Below are 14500 nucleotides of genomic sequence, written 5' to 3' on the forward strand. Positions count from 1 at the left end.
TCTGTGTGAATGCAAACAGAATAAGCATTTATTCATTCATTCATTCAGTAGTATTTATTGAGCGCTTACTATGTGCAGAGCACTGTACTAAGCACTTGGAATGTACAAATTGGTAACAGATACAGTCCCTGCCCTTTGATGGGCTTACAGTCTAATCAGAGGAGACGGACAGACAAGAACAATAGCAATAAATAGAATCAAGAGTTAAGCATTTACTGAAATTACTTTCTATCCTCCAGACAAGAGATGGTTGTTCATGAGACACATGGGTTTAAGGTGAAACAGCTTACTCATAAACATAGCCCTTATGATTGTTAAGTTATGGCTGTCTGCTGTTCACTCCCTTTTGAAGAAAGAGCTTTTTCAAAATCGAAGTACGATAGACATTTTAAAACATAGGGTGGGATTTCTTGAGAAAAAAAGTTAAAAGTTGGAAAATGGGTTGCACAACTCTTTATATAAATCTTTACATATGAGTGAATGTGAGAAGTAATATAAGACCCTCTCTTCGAAGCTGAGTACCAAGGGAGACTACCCTTCTCAATTAGTAAATAGTCCTCCTCTGGAAAGAAGCAGCATGGCCAAGTGGAAAGAGCACAGGCCTAGGAGTCAGAAGATCTGGGCTCTAATCCCAGCTATACCACTTGCCGACTGTGGGACTTGGTTGATAAGAATAACAACAGTATTCATACTTTTATTCATAAACATCTTCTAGAAGAGTCACTAACTTTTCTTTGCCTCAGTTACCTCATCGTGCAATGGGGATAACAAATAATAATAGTTGTGGCATTTGTTAAACTCTTATTATATACTAAACTCTGGGTAGATACAAGATAATATGGTCAGACACAGTCCCTGCCCTACATGGGTCTCACAGTCTAGTCTAAGAGGAAGGGACGTCAAATATTTCATTGATACTTTCCATAGATCCATTCCACAGATTAGTAAATTGAGATTAAGAGCTCTTTCCACACCAACACAGGGCTAAGCGGTGAGATTTCTCCAAGTAAATTGAGTTCATAAGCAAATGTGGGAGTGGTGGATGGTGCGATGGTCAGGAGAACTTCTTTTCTTTCCCAATTCTGGGGGATTCCTTTAGGATCATACTGAGGATCTGGGAATTGGAAGGAGTGGTGGAGGGTTGAGGAAGGAAGTATAGGGGAGAAGGACCCCGATGGTAGTTTGTGCCCACTCCCTCCCCTGGATTCCAGGGCTTAATCCTGCTAGTTTTCAAAATTTAATCATGAGAACTCCTTCAGCCCCTGTCCTTTCTTCCTACCCGGGGCATCCCACAACAACACAAAGACCTAAGGTAGAGCTGGAGTGAAGCCCCAGGGTACAGCAGGAGAGAAGTTCCAGAAAAGAGTGGAAGTGAAGCCCCAGGGTAGAGAAGGAGCAAAGACCCAGGGTAGAGCTGGAATTTATCTCCAGGGTAGAGCAGGAACAAAGCCCCAGGGTAAAAGTAGAGTGAAACCCCAGGGTAGACCCAGAGCAAAGCCCCAGTAAAGAGTGGGACAGTGGAACAGTATCATCTCCAGAGTAGAACAGGAGCAAAGCCCCAGGGTAGATCCAGAGGAAAACCCCAGGTTTGCACTATGGGAGGACATCTGGGATTTCGTTGGGCTGTAGGATTAGGTTCTGCTGCAGGCTTCCCAAGTTGCTACAGATAGAAAAGCCCTTGCACCGGTTCTGCGTGCTCCCTCTGCCACTCTGGAGAAGGGACTGCTAGGAGACTGGAAGTGGCCAAGACTAGGCTGTCTTTCTTTGGGTTGTCTGCCTTGAGGAACAACCCAGCTTCATACTGCTAGGCTTGGAGTCACGATAACATCTTTTAGCATGATATTCTGATTTCAGAAACAATGTTTTGTGTATGTGTGTATGTGTGTTTGTGTATGTGTCCTTGAGAGAGAGAGAGAGAAAGAGTTTGTGAAAGGTCGGGGAGATTCAGATCAACTCCTTTTGCCTGGGCATTTCTCATTCCTGACACTTGTTGGGCTCATAATAATAATTATAGTTGGGGTATTTCTTGAGCACTTACTGTGTCCCAAGCACTATGCTAAGTGTTGGGGTAGATACAAGATAAGCAGTTCTGACACAGTTCATTCGTTCACTGAATTGTATTTATTGAGTGGTTACTATGTTCAGAGCACTGTACTAAGCGCTTGGAATGTACAATTTGGCAAAAGATAGAGACAATCCCTGCCCAAAAATGGGCTCACAGTCTAAAAGGGGACAGTTTCCTGTCCCTTGTCACAGTCTGACGAGGGAAAACAGGTATTCATTTAATCCCCTTTTTACAGGTAAGGAAACTGAAGCCTAGAGAAGTTAAGTGACTTATCCCTTGTCACACAGCAGGACAGAATTAGAAACCTAACACCTGACTCCCAGGTCCATGCTCTTTCCACTAGATAATGCTGCTTCCCTAAGTTCAAGTTCGTAGAGATTTGAGGTTCTATTACGGATAATTTATTTGGAAGAACAAGACTTTTTTGGCCTCAGCAGGAGTGATCTGGGCAGCAACTTGAATTTTCCACTTCACTTTTACCTGGCCAGAGCAGACTCAGTGGAATTCCACTAGACGTCATCCCAGCTCTAGCATTCTAATGACATTTGCAGAAATGGCAGGCAAAATCAGTCACAGGGTTGTAGACTCTGAAGTCTTCCGAAGTTACAGTTTCAAAGATAAGAATAACAACAGTGGTATTCATACTTTTATTCGTAAACTTCTCCTAGACAAGACACTTAAAATTCTTGAGAAGTAGAGGATAATAAATGGCTCAAAAGTTGTAAATCACTGGGAACAAAAGGATGCGGAAAAATTCACTAGCTTTAATTAAAAGCAATGTATTGTCATCCTGATCATTTGTTTATCTGTGGTGTTCAGGTTCTAGACTGTAAGATCTTAGGTTACACTCTCCCAAGCACTCAGTACAGTTTTCCACACATATTAAGCACTCAATAAATTTTATGGATTGATTGATTGATTGGCTACTGAAGATCTGTACTGCCCAGCTGATGTAATGTCAATGTGAATGATGGCCTCAATCAATTCTCTACACTCTCTGATCATTCCTCCCCAGAGCCAGGCAGCAACGTGCTTCCAACATCAGCAGGGAGAGAAGGGAAATGTACTGAGCCACGAACCAGACCAGGGCACTAAATAGAAGCTTGGAAAAAGCTATCATTTTTCCAGGACCGGACCTGAAGGCACAAAACCCAAATGGATGAGGCAAGCTGTAAAATCGCCCCTGGGATCTGAATGATCCTGATTGACTGTTTACATGAAGACAGTTCACTGGATAATTATTAACATTCCATTTCACTAAGCAATATTGACTTGATTGTAGTTTTCATCTTCATCGTCAAAGTTGAGCAATTATTTGGACAATTCACACTGTTTCAACAAAAAACTCTGGCCCCAGGCTAACTTCTTTTTTTCTCAAGAACAATTAGGCATATTTTGGCCTGAATCCTCTGGAAAATTGTCTTAACTCATTGATTCATTTTGCCTTCATAGGTATGGGCATAGTAAGATGTTTGGAAAGGAAATTGGCATGATTGTAGACCATAAGGTGCTTACTGGAGGATAGGGAGGATAGGTCATCAATAAAATAGGTTCTTAAGCAACAAGTGGGTTATATAAGGGAATTCTGGGATAGGGCAAGGATTGTTTGTTGTTTTTTTTTGCCCAAGGAAAATAAGTAACAGAGCTGGAAAAAGAATCAAATTTTCCAATTTACAGTCCAGTGGTCTCTCTTTTAGGTCACCTAGTTTTGCCAGTGTAAGGCAGAACAGACAAATCCTGTGAGAAGATAATTGTTTCTACTCAATACAGCCCTGAAAAATCAAACATTGTCCTCTCTCAAAGCTCCTAAAAGATGTTTTCTGTGGTCATTCACATCCCTGCTTTTCTGTATACTTTCCAGCAATTATTGATTAATAAAACCCAACAAAACATACTCAATTCATTGTTCAACAAAGCTCGGAACAGCGCACAGAAGAGCAATTTGAGCAAACAATGGTACCAAGCATCTAAAGTCTAAGAGGGAAGGAATGCTTTTTCCCCTCACTCTCTGGTCATTTCTTTGTGAGAGAGGTGAGCTAAGGAACTGGGATCAAGTAAGCTTTTCATGGTTCTATATATATTATCTGGAGCTAAGGTGGCCCCTTAGCAACTTTGTTTTTTGTTGTTTTTTAATGGGATTTGTTTTTTAAGCACTTACTATATGCTGCAATGTACAAAGCTCTGGGTTAGATAAAGGATAATCAGGTTGGACACAGTCCATGCCCCACATAGGGCTTATGTTCTTATCCCCACAGGTTTCACAGCAGACAAGTGGTGGAGCTGGAATTAGAACCTAGGCTCTCTGACTCTCAGACCTGTGATCTTTCATTCATTCATTCATTCATTTATTCAATTAATTAATTCATTTGTATTTATTGAGTGATTACTGTGTGCAGAGCAGAGAGTACAATACATCCCTTTCTACTAGGCCATGCTACTTCTTTGTCTGTCCAAGTAGCTTCCTCCTGTAGATTGTAAGCTCCTCTTGGGCAGGGAATGTTTCTACCAACTCTCTTATATTGTATTCTTCCAAGTGCTTAGTATAGTGCTCTGAACAAAGTAAACATTCAATAATCATGATTGATTGATTAATTGATTGTTCCACAGATGAAACTGTTGCCGAAGAGAAAGTTCAACCTGACCTGAGCTGAGGAAGAAGTGATCGAAAGAGCTAGCTCAGGTTCAGGGTTTCAAGCTTGGATGGGTTTCCAGGCCAGAAATACCCAGATGATTCAGAATAATAAATAAACATTTACATATCAGTTGATCAATCAATCAACTGCATGTATTGAATACCTTGTCTGTGCTCAGAGCCCAATGTGTCTGACCTGTACATCTTGTATCTATTCCAACACTTAGTACTTAGCACATAATAAATTCTTTAACAAGTACCCTTAAAAAAAAAAGTACTCTTACTATGTGCTTAGAAGAGCACAGTAGAGTTAGTAGTAACACGGTATGATATTCATTCATTCATTCATTCATTCATTCATTCAATTATATTTATTGAGTGTTTACTGTGTGCAGAGCATTCTACTAAATGCTTGTAAAGTACAATTTGGCAACACATAGAGAGAATCGCTACCCAAAAATGGCCTCACAGTCTAGGAGTGGGGAGACAGACAACAAAACAAAACAACTAGACAGGCATCAATAGGATCAATATAAATAAATGGAATTATAGATATATGCACATCATTAATAAAATAAAATATTAAATATGTACATATAAACACGAGTACTGTGGGGTGGGGGGTAGAACAGAGGGAGGGAGTCGGGGGATAGGGAGGGGAGAAGAATCAGAGGAAAAAGGGGGCTCAGACTGAGAAGGCTTCCAGGAGGAGGTGAGCTTTCAGTAGGGCTTTGATGGGGGAAGTGTGCTAGTTCAGCGGATGTGAAGAGGGAGGGCATTCCAGGCCAGAGGGAGAATGTGGTCCAGAGGTTGACAACAGGACAGAAGAGAATGAGGCACAGTGAGGAAGTTAGCACCAGAGCAATGGAGTGTGCGGACTGGGGCTGTAAAAGGAGAGAAGGGAGGTGATTTAGGAGGGGGTAAGGTGATGCCAACAATTGAAGCCAACAATGAGGAATTTTTGCTTGAAAGGTTGATAGGCAACCACTGGAGATTTTTAAAGAGAGGGGTGACATGCCCAGAGCGTTTCTGAAGAAAGGTAATCCAGGCAGCAGAGTGAAGTATAGACTGAAGTGGGGAGAGACAGGAGGTTGGGAGATATGATATGATTGATGGGTGCTGGAAAATTAATTGGGGAGCATTTGTTGGAGGAGGAGGTGGGATTTTAGAAGGGGTTTGAATGTTGGTATCCTTGTGATCTGTCTGCTCTGGGTTGGGAAATGAGTTTAGAATGTATCAATTGATTAATCAATAATATCTATTGAGCACTGGCTGTGTGCAGAACACTGTTATAAGCACCTGGGAGAGTACATTATAACAGAGTTGGAAGAAACGTTCCCTGCCCACAGTGAGCTTACAGTCTAGATGATACAGATATTAATATAAATAAATAAATAAATAAATTACAGATATGTACATCAGTGCTGTGGGACTGAAGGAGTGGTTAATTAGGGTGCAAATACAAGTGCAAGAGTGACACAGAAGGGAGTGGGAGAAGAGGAAATTAGGACTTAGTCGGGGAGGGCCTCATGAAGTAGAAGTGCTTTCAGTAAGGCTTTGAAGGAGGGAAAAGTAATTGTCTGTTGGGTACCAAGAGGGAGGGCATTCCAGGATCTATATCTAATGAGGGGAATTGACACTTACTACAGAGAGGTGTAAATACTAGTATATATAAGGTAGATACATAAGTGTTTTGGAGGTAGTGAGAAGCAGCGTGGCGCAGTGGAAAGAGCATGGGCTTTGGAGTCAGGGCTCATGAGTTTGAATCCCAGCTCTGCCACTTGTCAGCTGTGTGACTGTGGGCAAGTCACTTAACTTCTCTGTGCCTCAGTTCCCTCATCTGTAAAATGAGGATTAAGACTGTGAGCCCCACATGGGACAACCTGATTCCCCTGTGTTTACCCCAGCACTTAGAACAGTGCTCTGCACATAGTAAGTGCTTAACAAATACCAACATTATTATTATTATTATTCATTCATTAATTCACTCATTCAGTCATATTTATTGAGCGCTTACTGTGTGCAGAGCATTGAACTAAGCACTTGGAAAGTACAAATCAGCAATAAAGAGAGACAATCCCTGCCCACAGCTGGTTTAGTTATTAAGCACTTATTGAGTGCAGAGTACTGAACTAAGGACATCAGAGACTACAGTAAATTTAATAGACCATATTCCCACTTATAATCATAGTATTTGTTAGGCATTTGCTATGTGTCAAGCACTGTTCTAAGTGGTGGGGTAGACACAAGCCCATCAGCTCCGACACAGTCTCCGTCTCAGTAGTGACTCACTGTTTAAGTCTTCAGAGATCTTACAGTCCAGTGGGACAGATCTGCAAATGAACTACAGATAGAAAGGACAAGTTGATATGGAGTGTGTCAGTGCTTAAATGATAGGAAATGTAAGCTGTGTCCAAGAATACTATGAGAGGTTGTGAAAAGTTAAGGGCCTCATGGTAAATGAGTCCTGAAGTGGCAGTTTTAAGAGATATAAAAGAGAGATTCAAAATTAATGGAGAAGGCCCTCCTGGAGAAGATGTGGTTATAGAAGGACTTTGAAGATGGGGAGATGGGTGGTCTGTTGTATCTGAAGTGGGAGGACATTCCAGGCAGGGGAAAGGTGGTGAGCAGAAGTTTGGCTTTGAAAGAGATGAGAAAAGGCACAGTGAGTAGGTTACCTTGAGAGAAATAAAGAGGGTAAGCTGGAATGTAGTGGGAGAAAAGTGGATAAATAAAAAAGAAAGAGTTTATAGACTGCTTTAAAGCTAGTGAACAGAAGGTACTACTTAATGAGATTTATGAGGACAGAGGACTCATATGCAAAACATGGTTTTAGAAAAATATTTCAAGGAGCAGAGTAAAGTATGAACTGGAGACGGAAGAGAAAGGTGGCAAGGAGGTCTGCAAGGAGGTCAAGGCAGCAATAAAGCTGGGATATAAGAACTTGGACCAGCATGGAAGCTGACTGTATGGGGAGAAAAGGGGTAGATCTTGGAAATGTGGAGGGAGATTAAGGGCCTCAACCACTAAACCTACAAATCTATTTGTCTTGTCTTATGCGTTGAGTCTTTTCTGACCCATAGCAACTTCATGGACATATCTCTCCCACCATGTCCCACCTCCATCTGCAATTGTTCTGTTAGTGGATCCATAGTTTTCTTGGTAAAAATACGGAAGTGTTTTACCATTGCCTTCTTCCACACAATAAACTTGAGTCTCTGCCCTCGACTCTCTCCCATACCACTGCTGCCCTGCTCAGGTGAGTTTTGACTTGTAGCAGATTGCCTTCCACTAGCTAGCCACTGCCCAAGCTAGGAATGAAATGGGTATGCCTCTGTTTGACTCTCCCTCCCCTAGTCGAGACTGGTAGAGTATTGGAAACTCTCCAGGTGTGCTCCTGAGAAGGGACAGAATTACTTAGGGCACTCAGAATGATTCCTCTTTGGATATAATTAATGAGCTTGAGGTGCTCCCAGGATATCTTTGTAGAGATGTCCTGGGTCAGAAGGAAATGCAACATTGCAGAGGAGAGAGATCGGTGTAGACATAGTAGATTTAGGAGTCCAGAAACCTAGGTTCTAATCAATCTATCACTTGTCTGCTCTGTGACCTTGGACAAGTCACTAAACTTCTCTGTGCCTCAGTTTTCTCACCTGAACAATTATGATTAAATCCTTCTTCTTCTTACTGCTACTGTGACCCCCAGAAGGGAGAGGGACTGTGTCCAACCTGATTATCTTAAATCTACCCCAGCACTTAATACAGTACTTGGCACATAGTAAATGCTTAACAAACATTATTATTATGGCCTAGCAGAAAGAATATGGCCTGAAAGTCATAAGGCCTAGGTTCCAAACCTGGCTCTGCCACTTGTTTACTCTGTGAACATGGGAAAGTCACTTAACTAATCTTTGTTTTAGATTCCTTACCTGAAAAGTGGCGATTAAACCCTACTCCTTCCTACTTAGGCTGTAAACCCCAAATGGAATCAGTCAATTATGAGGAGCAGTATGGCCTAATGGAAACAGCATGGACCTGGAAGTCAGAGACTGGGTTTTTATGCCAGCTCTGCCACCTGTCTGCTGTATGACCTTCAGCAAGTCACTTAGCTTCTTTCTGTCCCTTAGTTATCTCATCTGTAAAATGGAGAATAAGACTGTGAGCCCCATGTGGGACATGGACTGTGTCCAACCTGATAAACTTGTATCTACCCCAGAGCTTAGCACAGTGCCTGGCACATGATATAGTACTAAACATATATCATCAAAAATAATTCAATCAATGGCATTTATTGAGCACTTACCATCTACAGAGCACTGTACTAAGCTCTTGGGAGAGTGTAATACAGCAGAGTAATCAGACACATTCCCTGACCACAATGAGCTTACAGGTTAGTGAGATTTTAACCAGTCTCATTAACTTGTGTCTACCCCAGGGCTCCGTACTAATGCTTGGCTCATAACAAGTACTGTAATTATTCCAGTGGGACTATCCAGGCAGGCCTCTCATTATGCCTCTTGTTCGTTCACTGAAACCTAGTCTTCCGGTAGAATGACCCCGCTTTCTTTTAGTATTTAGTCTCCTGTGATTGCATTTTGCTGGCTCACATATTTATCCACAATAAACATTATCTCACAAATTACACCCTCCTACGACTGACTGAAATAATAGCTCCTGCCACTGAGAGTCTTTCTGTAACCCAGCTGCATGTAGGCAGGGAACATGTCTACCAACTCTTATATTGTACTCTCTCAAGCACTTGGTACAGTGCTCTGCACACAGTAGGTGCACATAATAAATATGATAGCTCGATTGGTTGCATTTGAACAAAATCAGGCCTTTCAGTTTAACTAGTGAATTAGTCTGGGGTAGCATTATTCTCTGCATAATACCTCTCTTTGCATGTCCTTACTACTGGAGCATTTTTATTGTGTCCCAATAACGTGAAATCTTATGTTGACAGAACAGTTGTTTACTACCTGGTCCCATGCAAAGTTGAGAGATTCCACAACAAAGACATCTGTTTAGGAACGTATGTACCTAAGTAAATCTTTCTCACCCAAACATTTAGGCACTTTTCAATCAATCAATTAATAGTATTTTTTGAAAACTTACTATGTGGAAAGTGCTGTACTAAACACTTAGAAGAAGAAGAGACATGATCCCTATTTTCAAGGAGCATGAACTCTAGTGGGGGAAATCTGTCACAAAATAATTTACAAATAGGAGAAAGAAATGCACAAAAAATACAGAATATGAAATGATAGCTAGAAAAATGCAATGAGATGATAGTAAGTGTGTATGTACTAAATGAGACAAATATGCTGAGTTGATAGTAAGGAGGATGTAACCTGGGCAGAGAAAATTAATCAAGGAAAGCTTCCTGGTGGAGGTGGGATTTCCAAAGTGTTTTGAAGATGAAGAAATCTATGGTCTCATGGATTTGAAGAAGGAAGGCGTTCCGGGCAGGAGGATGAATCTGAGCCAAGAAGTGGAAGCAGAAGTGTGAGGAGGTGATTTTGGGAGGATAAAGATGGAGTGTGGTAAGAAAAGAGAGAGGATAGGTCAGTGGGAGAGGCTTGATGGAGTGCTTTAAAGTGAATGATCACTCTTCTTCATGTGGTGATAAATGGGTAACTCTTAGTGGTTTCAGAAAACTGGAAAGACATATGTAGAAAGATGATTTGAGGCACAGAGTAAAGTATATAATGGACAGAGGAAGGACTGGAGGCAGGGATATGAAGCCAATGGAGCTGGACGGTGGCCATTTGGATAGAACTGAAAGGGCAGACCTGGGAAATATAGATTGTAAGCTCTTTGTGGGCAGGGAATTTGTCTACTAACTCTGGTACATTGCAGTCTCCCAAGTGCTTAGTTCACTGCTCTGCTCCCAGTAAACAATAAATGCTATTGATTGAAAAAATGTTAATAGGATTTAGTGACAGACTGGATTTGAGAGTTGAAAGAGACCAAGGATTCAGGGTAATTCTAAAGTTAAGGGCTTTAGGAAATAGGAAGGGTAGTATTTATTGGCATATTGTACTCCCCGAAGCACTTAGCGCAGTGCTTTGCACACAGTAAATGTTCAATAAATATGATTGAATGAATGAATAAATGGTATTGTCAGCTGTGACTGGAAGGTTATGTGAGTGAGAAGATTTGGAGTGAAGGTGAGTTTCGTTTTGACATATTGAGCTTTAACTGTCAGTGGGACATCCACAGGGTATGGTGCTGCATGAAAGAGGAAATGTGAGATTTCAGACCAATCAACCAATCAATCAACCAGTCTTACATATGAGCTCTTACTAAGCACAGAGCACAGTACTAAGCACTTGGAAGAAAATCGGGGAGAAGTTGGGGTTGCAAGATAGTTATGGGGAGTCATCCACTTTAAACTGGAAACTCATCTCCACCCACTCCCTTGGAGAACTCATTTGCTTCCATGGCTTCAACTACCATTTCTATGTGGATGATTCCCACATCTACCTCTTAACTTATGGTCCTCTTCAATCTTGCATTTCCTCCTGCCTTCAGGACATCTCTACATGGATATCCTATAGCATGGCATAGTGAATAGAGCATGGATCCAGGAATCAGAAGGTAATGGGTTCTATCTCAGCTCTGCCACTTGTCTGCTGTGTGACCTTGGGCAAGTCACTTAGCTTCTCTGTGCCTTATTTACCTCATCTGTAAGGTGGGGATTGAAACTGTGAGCCCCATATGGGACAGGGATTATGTCCAACCTGATTTGCTTGTAATCATCCCAGTGCTTAGAACAGTGCTTGGCATATAGTAAGCTCTTAACAAATAACCCAATTATTATAATTATTACCTCAAACTTAATAATAATAATAATGTTGGTATTTGTTAAGCGCTTACTATGTGCAGAACATTGTTCTAAGCACTGGGGTAGATACAGGGTAATCAGGTTGTCCCACGTGAAGCTCACACTTAATTCCCATTTTACAGATGAGGTAACTGAGGCACAGAGAAGTTAAGTGACTTTCCCACAGTCACACAGCTGACATGTGGCAGATCCGGGATTCGAACCCATGACCTCTGACTCCCAAGCCCGGGCTCTTTCCACTGAGCCACGCTGCTTCTCTAATACATCCGAAACATGTCTGAAATCTTTACAAAGCACTGTAAGTGGAGACTAAGTCACCAGCTGAGTGAGCCACTGGCAAGCAGCATGCAGGTGATAAAAGTATAAGGTGCCTTGAGGAGATCTTCCAGTTCTTTCTGTTCAAATTAATAGAGCTTCACTGAAGCCTCAAAGAGAACGGACGGTTCTTCTTTTGACTGGGGATGGGGTGCAAGCTTAGTTACTCTTTCCTGAAGCAGGGTTCCACTGACTAACACAGGGATATCAGCTTTGGAATAGTCAATGACAGCTAAGCCATCGTCAACATTCAGATGAAATAATAATTTCTGGAGTGGGTCTGCCAAAATGAGCCTGGCATCTTTGGATCTGGCAGTGAGGATGTCGGCTCCCAGAATCTCTGCAGCCTTTAAGTGTTGTTCAGGGTCCATATGTGCTCTGAAAGAAAATACCGTCGGAAGAAGTGAGTACTACAGAAAGACCATGTGGATGGAATGCAAAATTGCAAATTTTACCTTTAAGGAAGGATCCACTTTGTATTCATTCATTCAACTCTATTTATTGAGTGCTTACTGTGTGCAGGGCACTGTACTAATTGTACTTGGAAAGTATAATTTGGCAACAAATAGAGACAATCCCTACCCAACAACGGGCTCACAGTCTAGAAGTGGGGAGACAGACAACAAAACAAAACAAGTAGACAGACATCAATAGCATCAATATAAATAGAATTGTAGATCTATGCACATCATTAATATTATTCTATCCACTTTGTAATCCTTTGCTTTGTAAGTTTTCACCAAGCCCCAAATAGGGTAAGATATCTTCCCACCCAAACCATGTCCTCCCACAGACCTTCCCACCACAGTAGACAGCTCCACCATCCTCTGTGTCTCATAAGACCATAACTTTGGCATTATCCTCAATTCATCTCTGTCATAGAACCCACACATTCAATCTGTAACAAAACCCTTATGGGCTCTATCTTTACAACATCTCTAGAATCTGCCCTTTCCTCTCCATCCTAACTAATAATAATAATGTTGGTATTTGTTAAGCGCTTACTATGTGCCAAGCACTGTTCTAAGCGCTGGGGTAGACACAGGGGGAATCAGGTTGTCCCACGTGGGGCTCACAGTCTTAATCCCCATTTTACAGATGAGGGAACTGAGGCACAGAGAAGTTAAGTGACTTGCCCAAAGTCACACAGCTGACAAGTGGCCGAGCTGGGATTTGAACCCATGACCTCTGACTCCAAAGCCCATGCTTTTTCCACTGAGCCACGCTGCTTCTCTAACTGCTACCATGATGACCCAAGCTGTCATCATGTCCCACCTAGACTACTGCATCAGCCTCCTCATTGGCCTCCCTGCATCCTGTCTCTTCCCTCTCCAATCCATACTTCCCTCTGCTGTCCAGATTATTTTTCCAAAAGACTGTTTAGTCCATATCTCCCACTCCTCAAAAACCTCCAAGTTTGTCCGTCCACCTACGCATCAAACAGAAACTCCTTACCATTGGCTTTAAGACACCTCAATCAGTAGTCTTCCTCCTACCTAACTTCTCTGATTTCCTGCTATCACCCAAACTGCACCCTCTGGTGCAGGCTGCAGAGATATTGCGAGCCACCATCCGTAGTGCCAGAATCAAAGATGCTCAGTTAATTTTGGCAGACATGCTTCAGAAATTCTTATTTGAATGTTGATGATGGCTGTTCCAAAGCTGACATCACTGCATTAGTCAAAGGAACGCTGCCTCAGGAAAGGGTAACTAAGTTTACACCCCATCCCTACTGGGAAGAGGACTGTCCACTCTCTTTAAGGCTTCAGTGAAGCACTGTACTTTTATCACCTTGTACTTTTATCACCTGCATGCTGTTGGCTGGCAGCTCGCTCACCTGGTGGCTTAGTCTCCACTGCTAGTGCTTTGTAAAGATTTCAGACGTGTTTCGGGTGTATACAGTTTGAGGTTTTAGCAGGGTAGCCAAGTAAAGATGTCCTGAAGGCAGGAGGAAATACCTGTAGAGAAGGACAGAGAAGGACTGCAGAGAAGGACTGAGGTCAGGCAGGAGAGGTAGATTTGGGAATCTTCCACATAGAAATGGTAGTTGAAGCTGTGGGAGCAAATGAGTTCTCCAAGTGAGTGGATGGAGATGAGTTCCTCCTGCATCATCGTACTAACTGTACCTCGATCTCATCTATCCTGTCACTGAACCCTAGCCTACGTCCTCCCTGGAGCTTGGAATGCCCTCTTCCTTCTTATCAGACACTCCACAACTCTCCCCATCTTCAATCACATCACCTCAAAGAGACTTTCCCTGACTAAGCCCTCTTTTCCTCTACCCACCCTTCCCTCTGCTTTGATTGGGAATGTGGCTGTATACCCTTCATGCACTTTGATACTCATGCCAGCACCACAGCACTCATATAAATATTCTTATGCTCTACTATTTCTCCCTATCCCTAGTCGATTTTAATTTCTGTCTCCCTCTGTAGACTGTAAATTCCTTATGGGCAGGGATTGTGCTTATCAATTCTATTATATTGTACTTTCCCAAGTACTTAGTACAGTGCTCTGCACACACAGTAAGTGATAAAGAAGTACCATTTTTTATGGTATTTGTTAAGCTCTTACTATGTGACAGGAACTGTACTAAAGTGCTGGAATAGATACAAGCTATTCAGATTGGACACAGTCTACA

At 42.0% G+C, this 14500-nt stretch overlaps 1 protein-coding gene and 1 non-coding gene across 2 annotated transcripts in view; one reads left to right on the forward strand and one right to left on the reverse strand.

Moving 5' to 3' along the window:
* Positions 1 to 14500, forward strand: part of LOC100074858 (vesicle-associated membrane protein 2) — a 222066-nt gene that overhangs the window by 169307 nt on the left and 38259 nt on the right. The window lies entirely within an intron of this gene.
* Positions 7967 to 8104, reverse strand: LOC114816082. Its single transcript, XR_003763860.1, has one exon. It is a non-coding gene; the product is annotated as a small nucleolar RNA SNORA7 (small nucleolar RNA).

The sequence above is a fragment of the Ornithorhynchus anatinus genome, chromosome 1 (assembly GCF_004115215.2).
Source record: "Ornithorhynchus anatinus isolate Pmale09 chromosome 1, mOrnAna1.pri.v4, whole genome shotgun sequence".
Lineage (NCBI taxonomy): Eukaryota > Metazoa > Chordata > Mammalia > Monotremata > Ornithorhynchidae > Ornithorhynchus > Ornithorhynchus anatinus.